The sequence below is a fragment of the Nannobrachium achirus genome (genome assembly GCF_963921795.1).
Source record: "Nannobrachium achirus genome assembly, chromosome: 7".
NCBI lineage: Eukaryota > Metazoa > Chordata > Actinopteri > Myctophiformes > Myctophidae > Nannobrachium > Nannobrachium achirus.
In genome coordinates, this window is record NC_137816.1 from 8,104,910 (window position 1) to 8,123,050 (window position 18,141).

At 42.9% G+C, this 18,141-nt stretch overlaps 1 protein-coding gene across 1 annotated transcript in view; it reads right to left on the bottom strand.

Moving 5' to 3' along the window:
• Positions 1-18,141, bottom strand: part of abhd17c (abhydrolase domain containing 17C, depalmitoylase) — a 59,820-nt gene that overhangs the window by 12,021 nt on the left and 29,658 nt on the right. The window lies entirely within an intron of this gene.

Here is an 18,141-nt window from a genome sequence, read left to right on the forward strand (position 1 = left end):
AAAAGAGGAGCTTAAACACAACTTTGCTAATTGCTAGTGTTCCGTGTTGATATGTTTTCCTTTTCCACGACGAGTTGTGACTGCGTGATGACATGCAGCAAGGGAGGCGGCACGTCTATAATGTGAGCTTGTAGATTAAATGTTTTTGACAGAGCTCGAGCCGAGCGTTTGTGAGTGTGAGTGAGAGAGAAGAGACCCCGGCCCGCTGGTGCTGCTGCCTGCTGGAGCTGCTACTCACTGGACCTCCAGTCATTCAGTGTAGTCAGAATTATGTATCCGCCTAGCTCTGGTCCATCGCGTCACCTCCCGCATCGCTCCGACGCGATGGACCAGAGCTAGTATCCGCCCTGCAATGCTCATTCATCGGCCACAAACATCGTCATGCCACGGACCTCCAATATTTACAAGCGACTTGGGCACTAGCCGTTAAGAAAGTATGAATGAACTTCCCCCGAACCTAAATAATTTCGGGTCGGGGCGTCCTCCCGAACCGAAATTATAACGGTATGGATCGACCCTAACTGCCTGTTGCTGATTATAGATTTGTTTGAACAGTCATTTTTTATTATTATTTCCACCAGCCCACGGTGCGAGCCGCGGCGTTGTGAGCTTGTAGATCTGCTGTTTTCACTAGTTTGGGTCCTGGGCGATTGTCTAATTTCTATTTTGGGTCACGGGCTAAACTGTTTGGTAATGTGAACCGCTGGGTTAAAGTCTTTTTATTTTAGAGCATGAAAGAGAAACTGATTAGAAACTGTTGCGCTGTGATGCAGGCAAACTATACAGCTGTCAAATGTACTGTTCCAGGGGAAGCACTGAGCGCACCCATACTTGCTGGTCGCTTAGTCCAATCAGGTCGCGGCTCATTTGTAAATGCCACGGTCAATAGCCAATCGTATTTCACTAACCTTCAGGTCTGTCCCGCCTCCAGTGGTTAACCCTCACTCGCATGTTGTGTTCAAGACTTGAAACAGCGCATCAATGATTGAGAGGCCGAGAATGGCTCGTTTTTATTGGATGAAAATATATATATATATAATTCCCGTCGAATTCCGACTATTCGAATACTTTGAGGTCGAATAATTCGAATTCAAAAAAATCACTATTCGTGAATGCCCTAGTGTCACATACACAGTGGAAAACAAACATAACTGCTTTATGCCTTTGTGCTAATTTCTTACGTTTAAATTCAGTCTCAACGGCACACCGACATGAAACTGGTCTGGCGGAATGCCTGCAGATCATGCCTTCATGTGCATGTCTGGTATGGGAACTGCACTATGCAAGACCAGAAAGCCTTGCAGAGAGTAGTCAGGACAGCAGGGCGGATCACAGGAGGTGCCCCCCCCGGCCATCCAGGACATCTATACCAGGCGGTGCAGGTCAAAGACCAAGCGGATACTGGAGGACAATAGCCACCTGGCACATGGGCTGTTCAAGCTGCTGAAGTCCGGGAAAAGATACAGTATACTCACGGCTAGTCTGGAGAGACATAGAAAAAGTTTCTATCCTTACGCCATTCGGCTCCTGAACGACGACATGGACATGGAAAGACGTCAGAGACTGGGCCACCCTTCACGCGCTTAGGAATGCGCGGGAGGAGGGGCAGTCGCACATGCGCACGCATGCACGTGTGCACGCACACACACCTCCATATGGACATGACGTTATCTATATGGACACCTAAATGTGGACTGGAAATGAAGTAACTTTTTAGTGGTTGATTATTTGTATTATCTTATCTTCCTAGTCTAGTCCTATTGTCTTTTTATTGATTACTATCTTTGAGCTAACCTGCATACATTTCACAGCTTTTTAGAACTTAAATTGTATGTGACAAATAAAGGTTGATTGATTGATTGTTGATTGATTGATGTGTTCCAAGCAGGTGCCCCACATCACCTCAAATGTACAATCGTTGATATGCTTTATGATCCATTTGGTGGACTGGGTGGGAAAGCTAGGTGTAACCGAGAACAGTCGACATGCCTCCAAACAGATAGTATCAAAGATTTGTAATGTAGGATAAGAAATTAAAAAAAGAGCAAATTCGTAGTCCATTTAGTGACTAAAACGTATAGATTGTGCACAATTAAGCTGTAGTTAACGGACATCCAGCCTGTCTGCTTTTCTTGGCCCCCTGTCAAGCTCTGCTGCTGGGGACAGCTGCTGAATTGAACAGTCTGGAGTGGTGTGTGCGAGCCACAAAATCAACAGCATACTGTAAATTGATGGTTTTTTTTATTCATACTGTAGTAGGGGTGGGCGATATGGAAAAATACAATATCACAATATTTTCCCAAGCTTTATCACTATATACGATTTTATCACGATTCTTTTTCACGTCGGTTTTTATGGTTAGTTTTGAAGTTACTTGACAAAAACTACTCCCTGGGTTCCTTTTGGGAGGTCTAAATTGAACTTTACAAGTATGTAACTCTGACAGTATACAAATGAAACCAAATGGACCCATAATTTATATACTGTCAGAGTTAAGTGGAGACCTTGACATTTTAAAGTTTGAGAACTGATGATTTTGACCAAAATACAGGTTTAATTGAATTCGGCAATGAATTTCTTTATTAACGATTAAACAGGATTTTTTACAAGGCTCCCTCAATTGTGTCACGATATATATGATATCTCTGAAAAGGCATATCGTGGAGACATCGTATCGTCTCAACGATAATTATCACCATATCGCCCACCCCTATACTGTAGGTGGATCTTAAATGCAGACCTATTCATATATTGCCATGCAGGACCTGTGATCCAGCACACCAGACGGAGGTCCCAGCAGCAGTGCTTGACAGGCGGCCAAGAGAAACAGATTGGCTCTGCGTCCGATTGTAGACAATCTATACATTCTAGCTGCTCATTTGGGATCATTTCACAGTGACAATCACTAGATAATCATGTGTTTGTGTGTCCGGAGAGACTCCTGTCAAGGGCAGGCTTCAGACGTGCCTCCTCAGGAGACTTGGCACAGATCTGAACCCATTAGATTTGACGCTAAGAATCCGTCGCGACCGCATGACCTTGCTGAGGTCGACCCACAACCTTCCGCATGATAGGCATAAGCTCTAACCCACTGGTTCCCAAACACTGGGTCGGGACCCATTTGTGGGTCATAGACTCGTGGACACATTTTCATGGGTCTCTTTGTTTTTACAACATTTTGTTGTTAATTATTTTTAAATTTTCAAAAAACATACCCAAAAAAAGCAAGAAATAAAAGAAAATGTAAGAAATTCCAAAAATTAGAAAACAAGCATTTAAGAAGTAGTGAAAATAGCCATTCTACAAGCTTGCGACGCATTGTGAGAATGTAGTTGGGCTATTTTCACTAGTTTGGGTCCCGGGACAAAGTAATCTCTCTTTTGGGTCTTGAGCTAAAAAGTTTGGGAATCACTGCTCTAACCGCTACACTTGGGCAGCCCTTAACTTTATAATCAACTTTATAATCAAAAAGCGCCACTTTCCATTCAGCAGTCAAATCCATCACTAGTGCGACACACACACTAAGTGCGACGCTTGTGTCGCGTAAATGCAGCGTTACGCAGTAGGCTGCTCCAGAGCGACTATGGGGTAGTGCAGGGTTCCCCAATTATATTTCCCCAAGGGCCGAATTATGTCTAGGGTACCAAGCCGAGGGCCACAACATTGCTGGGGGCAACAATGGCGTTCCCGCTACTCCAGCGACAGTTCAGATATCGTCATTGTTGGGTGAAAATCTTGTATGTCCAAAACTGTTCGTTTTGCATTTATCATTTAAAAAATGATTTAAACTAGTGAAAACAGGCAATCTACAAGCACACAACGCCTCGCGGTGCGAGGCGTTGTGTGCTTGTAGATCTGCTGTTTTCACTACTTTTGTGCGACGGCCTTGTATGATGAAGCAGAGCTTTACTTTGCGAAAGAACGTACACAATTGGAGATACGAGGTTTCCACCCAACCACGACGATATACTAGTGTTGTTGCTGCTCTTATACCACCATAATTTATTACTGGTGTTGGTGGGAGCCAGACAGTAGCCCCCCGTGGGCCGCAAATGGCCCGCGGGCCGCCTATTGGGGAACCCTGGGGTGGTGGAACGAGGTTCCTCACGGCTGAGCTCTGCTTATTACTGATGGGCTCCTGGACAGGAACGAACGTTCACATGCACACATTCACAAACAGCAGATAGGGCAAAGTGGGAGTAAAAGAGGGCTAGAGGTGACCAAATTCACACACACATGCACACAAAAACAGAAGATAGGGCCAAGTGGGAGTAAGGCTATATACATAAACAAATTAGGTAGCTGAAAGAAAGAGGCAAAAAAATAACACGCACACAAAAACAAAACGAGGAGACATTCCAGGGGGCTGGAGATTCAGGATAACAGAACAGTAAACAGAAAGGGGGAAACGGCACATTTTGGACCCAGAGGTCTTCATCAGGACATGATTATATTTATTCACACACAACATGCTACAGAATATGCAGATTTCTACATTGTAGGGCAGGGGTTCCCAAACGTTTTTTTTTGTGTCTCAGAGCACCCCATGAATATTGTTTTAATCCAAGGCACCCCTACATTATAATTTTCACTCCCAGCACCTTATATTTATAGCATATCGTCGTTATCGGGTGGAAACCTTGTATGTCCAAAACCGTTCGTTTTGTATTTATCATCTATAAAATGTACTAAACTAGTGAAAACAGAAGATCTACAAGCACACAACGCCTCGCGATATGCGAGGCGTTGTGTGCTTGTAGATCGGCTGTTTTCACTAGTTTTGTGCGACGGCCTTGTATGATGAAGCAGGGCTTTGCTTTACCAAAAGACGTACACATTTGAAACTTGGAGATACAAGATTTCTGCCCGACAGTGACGATATTTTAGTGAATATATTGCAAGGGAAACATTGAGATAATAGCCATTTTGGTTAGAACTGACTGAAAATAACTGTAGTTCAAGTTTAAAATGATACTAAATATTTTTTTCCAAATTCTTTTAAATTCCAAACATTATCAAATTATCTCGCGGCACCCCTGGACTGCCGTCACGGCACCCCAGGGTGCCCCGTCACCCACTTTGAAAACCCCTGTTGTAGAGACATCAGTAGCATGTTGTGTGTTAAATAAATGTATCTTTGAGGCCACTGCCCGTAGACAGGGATACATCTCAAGTATCTTTTTTTTCCCAAGGTGCTTAGGTGGAGCAGGGGACCAAAACTAACCCGAGTCCAGGGGCAGTGCACCATGCGGTGCATGTACAGAGAGTCTGGACTGGGGCACCATATCGTAATGTATATCAGTGGGGGGTGTATAAGGGGATGTGAAATAGTCCAGTCATTTTAGGGTTAGACCTCAGACAAATTGCAATAGTAGCAAACTCAACTGATTTTGTATCCTCATTATGTCCTTAGTGAGGGAAAAAAAGTCCCAAGGAATCCCACCGGGGCAAAGTTTTGAAAACGACCTACCTACCTTCACTTACTATACACTACAATATAACGGAAAAAATGACTGAAAAAAAATCTGCTTTAAGTGGGATATGAGGGGTCAAACTAGGTGTTTTTAATTATTCTGAATCCATTGCAAGCATTTGTTTTGCATGAAAAACATTCCTTGGGCTAAAAACGGACCCCAAAAGACTGAAAATTGATGAAAATTTATGAAAATTGACGTTTTGAGTGGCCATTTCTGGCCCAAGGAATGTTTTTCGTGCAAAACAAATGCTTGCAATGGATTCAGAATAATTAAAAACCCCTAGTTTGACCCCTCACATCCCACTTAAAGCAGATTTTTTTTCAGTCATTTTTTCCTTTATATTGTAGTGTATAGTAAGTGAAGGTAGATAGGTCGTTTTCAAAACTTTGCCCCGGTGGGATTCCTTGGGACTTTTTTTCCCTCAATAAGGACATATTGAGGATACAAAATCAGTTGAGTTTGCTACTATTGCAATTTGTTCCAGGTTTGGCCTAATTTTGGCCTAAAATGACTGGACTAAAAGGCAGGGCCGGTTGCAGGATGAAATGACTAAGGGGGCTGTTGAAAATTGTTAGGGGGCACATATTTCTTATATAGGCTAGTAATAATGAACATTCTTTTTATTATATATAATACCTATATACCAACAAATGCCAGTTTTGGGAGCTGAAATAACAGGTGGTTTAGGTGATTTTAAATTGCAGATTAGATGGGAGAAATAATAATCAGATTATTATTATGGGGCAACTGTGTTTCAATACTGTTATTGTAATCTCTATCACAATAATAATATTCAGCCAATATTTGTGTTGTTTTTTATATTTTCTTGACTTCTTGACTACATAAACTGGGGGGGCACAACTTGCAACTGAGGGTGCAATTCTCCAGCAGGCCCCCCCATAGCGCCGGGCCTGGTGTAAGGGATTCTCACTGGCAGCAAAGACGCAAGGAAAAGATGCAAGTGAGGGAAACACGGAAACAATTTAAGAGACTTGGGATGCACTTACTTACTTACACCCATTTGTGGTATGGTTATTAGTGGAAATCAAAGTCATTAGAATGCTCTTCTTGATTTCTAAGGATCTCCATTATGATGAAGAGAGAGAAAAGAGTGCATCTGTTTGACAAAGTAAAAATCCCCAACAAGGTGCTCTTTGGTGCAATGGCAAGAATACAAAAATACACCCAAGCGGCCGTGTTGCGGCAACAATGCCTTCATCAGGGTGATTAAAAGCAACCTCTGTCAGCCTGATGAAGGCATTGTCGCTGCAATGCGTGGGCATTAGTCATACAATTAAAGGCTTTTACATTTTTCCTCAAGAGTGCCTTGGTCTCCTTCCTTTTTTACCAGTACATTATGATGATAATTGGTTTCCAAACAGGTGCATGTTTGTATGCACCAATTTCCTTTGCTATGAAATGGTGTGCCTTCCAATTCCAAGTGTATATTTTATTTTCGTTGAATTAAAGACAAAGAATAAAAATGTATGGCATTGCAAAGACATCATGGGTCATGCCAGTATGCAAAAATGTAAGGTACTAGAGGTTCGCCGCTCACATCTAGAGTCCACGCCCGCTTCTTTACTAAAACATTTTTTTTGTCTAAAAAAAAAGTTTTTTAAAAAAAGTAAAAAAAATAAAAATAAAAATAAAAAAATGTTTTGGGGGGGAACTATTGTGGCGGAACTATTGTGCCGCAGCGCACGTTTCCGGTCGGACATATTTGACCGGCGGACGCACTGGAGAGAAGTGACTGTTATGCCCATAGGGCAGGGGTCCTCAAATACAAATCTTGAAGGTCCAGAAATATTTTTTTGAAAGGGGTCCGGGTCCGAAAAAAAGGCGAAGGCGAAATAAGGCGGATACATTTATACAGTATGTACTGTATGTATGTATGTTTATTATAATCATTAGAATTGTTTATTTTGATTATTATTATTATTATTAAGGAACTTTGGAAATCTCAGTTGGAACTGTTACCCCTGCTACCCGATGCTGGATAAGCGGTTGAAGAATGAATGGATGGATGGATGGCTAATTATTTATGCATGTAGAGTAGGCTACATTATTTACCATTTATTGTGTAGCAATAAAACACTGGCTTATAGTTTAATTATTGGAAACTAAAGAGCCTAAATGCAATATTAGGCTTGTCGTTCAGAATGGAAAATAAAGTGGAACTTAGCGTGAGGGGGAGAGGATTACTTGACATTCAGTTGACACACGTACTGCACAAGCCAGAGTAGACTGTGCTGGATTGCCTGTCAAATGACCGGTCAAATGAGGGTCAACGAGTCATAGTTATTAACCTAACACAGCCTAGGATAGCTGGCGATAATATGCGACGATCACATTGTTAAAGACGCATGATCACGCATCGCCACCATTTCTCGTCTATGCAAGCAGTTGGAGCCTTACATCGTGGATTTTAATGTGACGATCACATTGTTAAAGACGCATGATCACGCATCGCCACCATTTCTCGTCTATGCAAGCAGTTGGAGCCTTACATCGTGGATTTTAATGTGTTGCTGTTGTCCTCTCCAATTGAACAGCCAAAGGTAGAAGATATCTAGTTATTAATCCAGTGGGAGCAATGGTTTCCAAGAGGTTTTAGCAACTTTTTTCGGGCAGCGAGCGGCTCAGCGGCATGGAGGCATGAGTGTGTGGAGAGGGGAGGGGAGGGGAGGGGGGAGCAGCAGCATGGAGAGCAGACTGCGTCGGAGGGGAGGAAAAACTTTGATCTGCAAGGCCACAGCACGTTGCATCCGCGACGCTTTGTGGGCTTGCAAATTGGCGGAGGGGTGTGTCTTGTGAGCCTGTGTATGTGTTTGAGCAAATGAGCGCACACACACACAAACGCACATCACACACAGTCAGTCCGATACAACTGTGCGGAGATTTCTCAGAAATGTGCCGCGGTCTCTCTCTCTCTCTCTCGCTTGGCCGCCCCCCCTCCCCTGTTGCCTCCTCTCTCTCGTGCTTAGCGAGGAGGGGTGTGTCTTGTGAGCCTGTGTATGTGTTTGAGCAAATGAGCGCACACGCACACAAACGCACATCACACACAGTCAGTCCGATACAACTGTGCGGAGATTTCTCAGAAATGTGCCGCGGTCTCTCTCTCTCTCTCTCTCGCTTGGCCGCCCCCCCTCCCCTGTTGCCTCCTCTCTCTCGTGCTTAGCGAATGAGCGGACGGCATAGGGTTATGGGCGGTATTCCTTACGTCCTGACGACTACCGACTACCTATGCGACGACTACCTATGCGACTACCTATGAGTTGGAGTGGATGTAAAGGGGGCGTGGACGGGCGTGGAAGTGGGATGCGGCAATAAGAACAATGTAATAATAGATACGATTACCATCCAACCGTGCTGACAATTTCCCCCCATCCCTTGTCACAGACCGGAAAACACACTGCAAGCAAATAAATTAAAGAAATATCCACATGTTGTATTATTGCCCTTTGGAGGGGCTAAATAGTTGGCTGAGAGCGATGTTACTGCCAATGGAAACGTTTGAGGGCCAAAGTCAGATGACAAAATCGCAATGGCATCTACAGGTGTCAACTCCAGATAATCACAAGCATACTTGGACTACAGTATGTGCCCCTAACAGCTCATCCGCACTGCCCGAGCGATGAAATCTCATTAAAATACTTTTGTTTCAATGAGGACGTCCTGATCTACCGCGAGCGACAACGCGTCGTGCCACGTCGTCGTCCACCCCTCCGGTTTCCCCTCTAAATGGCCATGTCCCGCCCCAAAACAATTTATATTATTTATTTGATTGGTTCAGGCTACATCGCAACGCAATGACCGACGCTCCAAATGCAGACAGTATTTCGCGTTGTGTCGCTCGCTCGCAGTGCGGATGAGGTGAAAGACTGGTGGACTGCCGAGTACTGAGAGAGAGAGAGAGAGAGAGAGAGAGAGAGAGAGAGAGAGAGAGAGAGAGAGAGAGAGAGAGCGCAACTGATGGAAACTGCCTGGGTCACATCCAGTGTTGGGAAGAACGCCGTTACTTGTAACAGCGTTACGTAATGAAACTACTTTCCTCTGTAACTAATAACGTAACTCGTTACCTTTCCCATTTCAATAACGCCGTTCTAGTTACTGTGGTATCAAGTGGCTAGTTACTTTCAGTGGTCCAATCTCCGCAGCGGAGAGACTGAGAACGGCAGCGGAACGACGTAACAAAGACGAGACGAACATCTGGTCTATCTGACGTTAAACATGCATGAAAAGCTGCAATATATTATAGTAGTTGTTTCAATGGAGGAGTAATGGCCAATCATATGGAACGTTCTAAGACGCATATAACAACAGGCTCTGTGATTGGCCGGAATGTCGGCATGATTACACACGTGTTGTTTGTTGTTGTCAACTTTTCAGAAGTTAGTTGCACACATTACTGCTGGAAATGCTATTACATTTCTATTGGGATATGAAAGCCGATCATCTGATTGAGGAAAGACCTACTGTAGGTCTGCCTCATGCAGCAGCGCCGTCAACATTAATTAATAGATTCGGTCGTCGGAAAAGAAGACACGATATGGATCTATTTTACAATCCAGGAAATAATGCAGGCTTACTTACGATGGAGCGGCTGCTATTCCAATCCGGTAAGCTGACTGTCCTTTTAACAAAATGATGGTCCTTATCCTTTGCCTTGCTGAGAACTGAGAAGTCGATTTGCTTATTGACAAGTTGACAACTGGACCAATCCGTGGTCGCTTTCCCACTAATACTATCGCAATGTTTTCCATAACATCTGGTGCTAAGCTTCAGGCTAATGTTGGCTTAAAAGCAAACGTAAATTAATTGGATTGTTTGTTGCAAACTGTTGATGCAAACGTTGTTTTCGCTGGATCATGGATCGCTGTATGCGGAGCTATTATTCCCAAAGGCTACGTTAGGGACGTAGTGGTTGTTTGTTTCCGGTTAGCGGCCGCCGACGATGCGTATGACCGTGACGTCACTTGTAAATCCTTGGAACTCGGGGGCGTTTCTCAGTACTGTGTGTGTGTGTGTGTGTGTGTGTGTGTGTGTGTGTGTGTGTGTGTGTGTACTCTGTAGTGTGAAAGTGCAAGTGGCCAGTTCAGTGATATACCATACCAAAAAAGATGCATACTGTATTCTTATATTATATTATTATTATATTGCCTCCTGTGTGAACTGTGCATATAAATAGGATGGGGCAGGTGTAATAGTGTGCACAGCACAAAGTTCACAACTTGGTTTGAAAAAGGCTACAATGATTATATTCCTGTCAATTCTAAACATATCTTTAGCTTTATTGTTCCACTGCATTTCTATGCATAATAATTGCTACAATGACAGGGAGTTGTCTTTTTTCTTTATAAGGTCATTATTGAAGCCCCCTTGCTTTTTGGCAACGTTTTTTAAATCATTTTTTAAAAATGTTATAATTAGTTTTCCTGTTCTTTTTTCACATTAACTTAACATTAAATCCTATTGTTTAGTATTACAATGCCATTGGCCACGATATTTGCATATAAACACCCCCCACAGAGAATGACATTCATACCTCCCAGAGAAGTTGAAATTCCAGCTTCTTTTAATTCCTCACTAAAACATAAGTAAAATGCCTGTAATATTTTTTTTCGTGATCCTTAGAATGTCTAGAACATGTACATATTTTTATTATTGTGAAAAATATCCCCAAAATGCAAATTAGAACATGATTTATGATTTATGGCTATAAAACCCTACAATTTTTTTTTTATTTTTTTTTAAATTTTCCTGTGATTAGGACTCCTACAACACCATCTGATTTTTTATTTTATTTTTTGGGCCAGTAGAAATTAATTCGGGCCTTGCAGGGCTAAAAAAAGAAAAAAGAAAAAAAAAAAGTTTAACTGACTTTTTTCAAAATGCTTTGTTTTGATTATATATATATTTTTTTAAAGTAAAGTAAGGTAACTAGTAATTAGTTACTTTTATAATTTAGTAACTAGTAACGTAACAAGTTACTTTTTCAGAGCAGTAACTAGTAAAGTAATAAGTTACTTTTTTAAAGTAACTTTCCCAACACTGGTCACATCACAGGGAGAAAGAAAGAGCAGCAGAGTGGGGTGGGATGGTAGGGGATTAGTGAGCTGTATTTCACCCATTACCCCTCATCCTGAACAGTGAGTTACGGCAGCAGACCAGGGAGGTGCGCTCCATCTGCGACTGCCAGTGTGTTCAGAGTTACTGCCTCAGCAGCACGGTGGCGTTGCTGCGGACCGAAGATAAAACAATAGTGCCTGAATCCAATCAGGTCTAAATGGCTTTGTTCACCCTATAGTTCAGGTCTACTTTATGTCACGTTCTCTCTCTGTCCCTTAACATGTGTCTCAGGGAAGATACAGATCTCAAAATAACAACCAAAATTATGCCCTCTACAAAACATAATGTCCCCTCCGCACACGCACACACAAATCAATACCACCGAATCCAATCCAATATCTTCAAATGTTATCTCCAGCAACCTTACCCATAGTATAACATTTGAATCAAATGATTCTCTCCATGTGGTAAGATAACAAATATAACCACAAAGCTGTAAAATATATCTTTGTGTATACGTGTGTGTGTGTGTGTGTGTGTGTGTGTGTGTGTGTGTGTGTGTGTGTATGTGTGTGTTAGAAGTCTGCACGACCGCCCCATTTTTTTTTCAAATTAATTGATCGGGACAGACTCTGGCTTCTCCAACTGAAAATTAAAGGAGGAGTTCACTGAGCCCCGGTTACGTTAGCAACTCTCATCTCGACTCTGAAGCCTGACAATGTTGGTGGATGTGACGCACAAAATAACACAAAAATAAACAGTGAATGAGGTCCATACTGTAGTATAACTAAGGCTCATTATTGCGACCGTCAGGGAGCAGTTTACTATGAAAACCTCCACCGGCCGTCCGTCCGTCCGTCCGTCACTGTTTACCCTAGCAACCAACTGTTTACCATGGCAACCATGTTTTTTTACCCTAGCAACCAACTGTTTACCATAGCAACCAGATATGCAGAGCAGGGATCTCCATATATGGGCATAAACAGGTGACATCACACTGATGTCAGATACTCAGAGCAGGGATTTCTCCATAATATATGGGCATAAAAGGGATTCTGTTAGGGATCTCCATATATGGGCATAAAAGGGATTCTGTTAGGGATCTCCATATATGGGCATAAAAGGGATTCTGTTAGGGATCTCCATATATGGGCATAAAAGGGATTCTGTTAGGGATCTCCATATATGGGCATAAAAGGGATTCTGTTAGGGATCTCCATATATGGGCATAAAAGGGATTCTGTTAGCTGTTAGTGATCTCCATATATGGGCATAAAAGGGATGCTGTTAGGGATCTCCATATATGGGCATAAAAGGGATTCTGTTAGGGATCTCCATATATGGGCATGAAAGGGATTCTGTTAGGGATCTCCATATATGGGCATAAAAGGGATTGTATCCCAGATGATGCCCTGTTAGGAGATCCACACTAACAGAATCCATATATGGTCCTACCGACAGCTGCTATAAGCCAACCCTGGCGATAAGGTCTGAGTCGAAGATATGCTTCTTTCCTGGCAAGAATTGCCCCTTTATACTGTAGGGCTTGTTTGTGTATTGTATGACATCACGCCACATCATCGGCTGAGGACTGTGTGATGTCATCATATCTCCATATATGGAGACATAAGTTGCTCATGCCCAAATATGGGCTGGTGAGGTCAGACTTAGTGTGATGCGTAGGTTATCTCCATATATGGAGATTCAACTTCAATGAGTAACCATGGCAAACTGTCAACTGCCCGTATGTCTTGATAATTGGTAAAACAAACTTTTGGCCTATTTGTGGAGATAAGCGACCAACGGTCGCTTATCTCCCGATTAGGGAGTCTTACTGGTAATACTTATACTGTATATACGTACGTATGCAGAGTATGCTCATAAACAAGTACAAATTCAAAGCATTTTTTTTGGTGCTATAACGTTTGAAATGTTATTCACAGGTCACATCAAAGAAAGGTAGGCCATGAATCTTGAATTACTGCTGGATCTGTCTACTGCATGCCATAGCTTCTGGCTTGCTGCTGCATTTCTATGCTTAGGCTTCCCGGTTCACCCGGTTTTATGTGGACTAATTCAACTGGTATACATCATTAGCTTGCTGACAATTAGGGCTGTCACAATTATTACATAATCGTCTAATCGCAATTATTTGACATCAGGGGTTTACACTAAGGTCTCAGAGGCACGTGCCCATCGGGCAAGTACAGGTCATGTTCTACTTGCCCAAAGGTAAAGCCCACTTGCCCGAAAAGTAAATCGTCCATTATAAAATGATAGGTAAGATTTTAATTACCGCTCAATTTAACAATTATTTCTTTACTTCTGGGGCTGTGCGATAAAATGTCATACCTCAATACCTCCAAATCCAAATACCAAATACTTTAGCTATGATTGAATATGTCTATGGTTTCACACTTGTTATTTTATATTTTTAAATGTAGCAACAGTAAAAACAGCACATTATAGGTAAATAGTGCTCTTATTTTACATTCCACAGACCAGAAGACACAGCGCACTGGCCACGTTCAGGTGTTTAGACAGATATCTCGTGTTGTGTTTATAGACATTTGTGTCCCCTCTCAAATGAGCACTTGCCCTGTCGGGCAACCTGAAAGCCAACTTCACCTGCCCTGACGTTTTATTTACCTGCCGAGGGCAGGTGGGCAAGCCTTAGTGTCAATGCCTGGACATAATCGCAATTATTTTGTGATAATCGTTTACATGTTGGAAGATGTTTATATATGTGCAAACATTAAAAAAAATAGTGGAAATAGACGATCTACAAGCTCACAACGCGTCGTGTTGTTGTTCTTTTTAAAGTGTAAAGTTGTGAAATATGTCCTTCATTTCTTTGTATATTTAGGTTACGTGTCATATCTACCTTGTGCAACTTCAAAGCCTAAAAGCCAAACAGAAATGTAATTGTCAACGCCACAAGAGACAATTAATCGTCATTCGTCATATCGTGACAGCCCTACTGACAATTAACAAATAGTCTAATACAGCAACCTGTGTAGATGACGTCTGCTTCACTTAACTCTTATTGTGCCTATCCCAAACTAGTTCGGGATAATTATTAACGTCCTGGGTGCCTATCCCGAACTAGTTCGGCTTTTTAAAAAAATATATTTTTTGTAAAAAAAAAGTTTTTTTTTTCTTTTTTTGAGCCGGGCCGCCGGCCGTCATCTGTTTACAACGGCCCGCGAGAGCGTCGTGCCGCCGATATTTACCATCCACTCCAATGCAATCCAGGATCTTTAGAGCTCATTTTCTCTGTTCCATGCATATCCATGAGGTGTGCAAGGTTTAATCATGGCTAAATCGCCGAAAATAGGGCTTCTAAAATGCTTGGTAGCCAATAGCTAACTTCAAGCTAACTTCATCCTGTCCCTGTTCATGCACAAAGGAAAGTGTTCAGGCGCGTCATGGCTGCGCACGGCTTGTGCATATACAGCGCTTGTCTAATGGTGGATTCTATGGCCATTGGGCGCCCTCTAGTGGTGAAAAGGTGGCACTGAAAGGGTTTTAATGACAACACTAAATCCATCTTGTATTGCATTAATCTTACAGTAAATAGGCAGGCGATTGACAATGTGATTACGTTTGTTTACAAACAAAGTGTGCAGTGGGCTTAGTTGGGAATTGACGTTGAGGTCTGCACTGTAGACGAGACAGTACAATATGCATGGTAGTGTGTGGTGTGGTTGTTGTACAACACGTAAACTAGGCTACGGCAGCGTCTGGCTGCTATCGTACAGTACACATGAATGCAAAAGATGGAAAACTAGAAGCAGTGCTCTTCAGAGCACATGTCTCCTCCAGGTCAGGAAGGTTATTCTGGCCTCCTGGTGGTGTTATTGCGACCGAATGTGTGTGTGTGTGTGCACATTTTTACGATCTATGGGTTTGCTGCTCTGACATGCTCTGATGTCACTGGTGACACATCCGGCATATCTCGTCCACGTATCCGTGTACCTCTGAAGGTCACACCTGACACTGTGGTTCCCTTGACGCATCACTGTGACATCACAGGTGACGTTACCTATGTAAAAGTCCATATATGGGTATTCCCCAGAATCCCTTTTATGCCCATATATGAAGATCCCTGATGTCATCAATATACATCACTGGCTAGATGGCCGAGACATGGCCCATATCTGTGTGGCTGGTTCAGATAGGGATCTCCATGTATGGGCATAGAGGGATTGTATGTTGTGATGTCATGGGAACCACTCTAACAGAATCAAACCCAGGCGCTAACTCGGCATGGCCCTGCTTGGCTTTACAAATCAACATACGTTTTATGCCCATATATCGAGATCCCTGTCCCAATGTCATCAATATTAAGGACATATCTGGGGAATGCCCATATTTAGTAATGCCCATATATGGGCATGTTTTGACATTGTTGACTATCATGCAGGTTTCCATATATGGGTAACTGGTCCGATGTACAGTACATCACTGGCCAGATGGCTCGCCCATGTCGCCCTGAGGCATCTTACAAGTAATATAGGTGCCAGGTCTTCTTCAGCCTTTCACGGACGATGCACAGACGCTGCATGCATTATTTTGTTAAAAAAAATTGTTTTCGAAAGTCGACCTGATGGAGGTGCTATAACAGGCCAATGTGAAAAGGATGGCATTTGTTCCTCGACATAGTGGGAATGTGCGCGCGATGTTTCACGGAAAGTGCAAGCTGCGTTCATGATTTGAGGCATTTTGTTCTAAACGGACCAATCCTGCAAAGTTTGGAGGCCAGTCTTAGCCAATCAGAATGGAATATGATATATTGGACAGATCAGTCTTGATCACATGACTGCAGAGATACCGTGCAGGGGTTGACACTAACGCCTGCCCGACTGCCCGGGGCAGGTAAATAATATGGTCGGGCAGGTGAAGTTTGCTACCAGGTTGCCCGACCGGGCAGGTGCCCATTTTGAGTAACATAATAAGATATGTTTCGTTAACGAGTTGAACGCTGAGCGGGGCTATGTTAGACTAGTGTTCCGCCTCTCTCTCTCGCTCGCTCTCTCTCTCCCCCCCAGTCCATTCCTCCCGAGTCCCCACACACACTGAACGAACGTCGTGCAGTGGGATAGTTTACTGCGAATTGAGCTCCCTTGAAAACCGCTATTCTACAAGCTCACATCACACATTATGCTAAAAAAGACGTGCATCGGACATCGGACACGATGAGCGCTCAGCTGCAACTAATTAGAAATCGTGCGATGCAACCCGAAAAGCCACAGCCTCATTGTGTGAACATGAAGTGACTGCTATGGAGAAACTAGTCTTTAGCTATGAGTTCTCTCAATCCCCAAAACAGGCACAGGAGTAGTGCTAGGTAGAGTAGCGTGTGTGTTTTTGTTTTCAAAGAGTCAGAACAAACGTCCTCAGGGTCCTGGTCAACACTGCTTTTCCGAAGTTTCCTCTCTGCAGCGACACATATCCAGTATCCACACGTTACTGAACAGCATGTGTGTGCAGCCAGCTTTCAAGCGTTTGTGCGCTAAAGAGAATCACATCTCCGACTACAACCGTCTAACTTTGCCCACCGTTGCCATGTTTTGTTTATGAGAGAGAAACAAGCAATCAGGTCTATGGAAATAAAACCTTTTATTATTATTATTATATATATATTTTTTTGGCAGTAGGGAGGGAGGGAAGGGTGGGGGGGCAAGTGGCCATGACCCGAGGGCAAGTAGAACATGACCTGTACTTGCCCGACGGGCAAGTGCCTCTGAGACCTTAGTGTCAACCCCTGCCGTGTACTGATTTGTGTGATTTTTGGGATAAAATCTGAAGGAGTAATATCCAAAAATGTGTTTTACATATGTCAGCCGCCTGGTGGTGCTATAAAAGGCTGATGTGAAAAACGCAGGGCAAAGGTTTTTCCTTGGCCTCTAGGAAGTGCGCGTACAAAGTTTGACACTGATCGGTGGAGTCATATGTAAAAACACGCACGCACGTGCAGACGGACAGGGACGAAAATATAGTCTCCCCAATTCCTTCGGCTGGTTGAGACAACTATTCCAAAAGAATGACAGGATAAGGGAATGACCTTGTAATAAGGAGACGCAAGACAACCCGTTTATAAAGTGTGACACTAATCATTTGATCCACACCGAAGCTGCTGTTTTAATTGTCAAGATTTATCTGATCTGTATCTGTATCCTGTTAATCCGAGGAACATGAAATGGAAAATGAACCACCGACGTGTCAACAAAGCACTCAATGAACACAGTGGCCCCCAAATGGTGACATATAGCAGTGTTTCTCAATCTTTTTTGGCTTGAGTAGTACCCCCTTTCCCAGATTTTTAAATCCAAGTACCCCCTTTTCCCGACAAAAATGTTTTCCTTATAAAACTGCAAATTAAAACCATAAAACCATCACAATTAATAAAGGCAGTAAGAGTTTCAAACGGTGCCTCCTGAACACATTTATTTTCAACACTGTGGCCATAACATTTCAGTCCAGTTTTCATGTCAATGACTTACATTCAAACATCATTCAAACACATCCCAGTTGCCTGGTACCATAATTTGGGTTAGCAACTATCAGGCTCACAACACGTTTCTCCAAG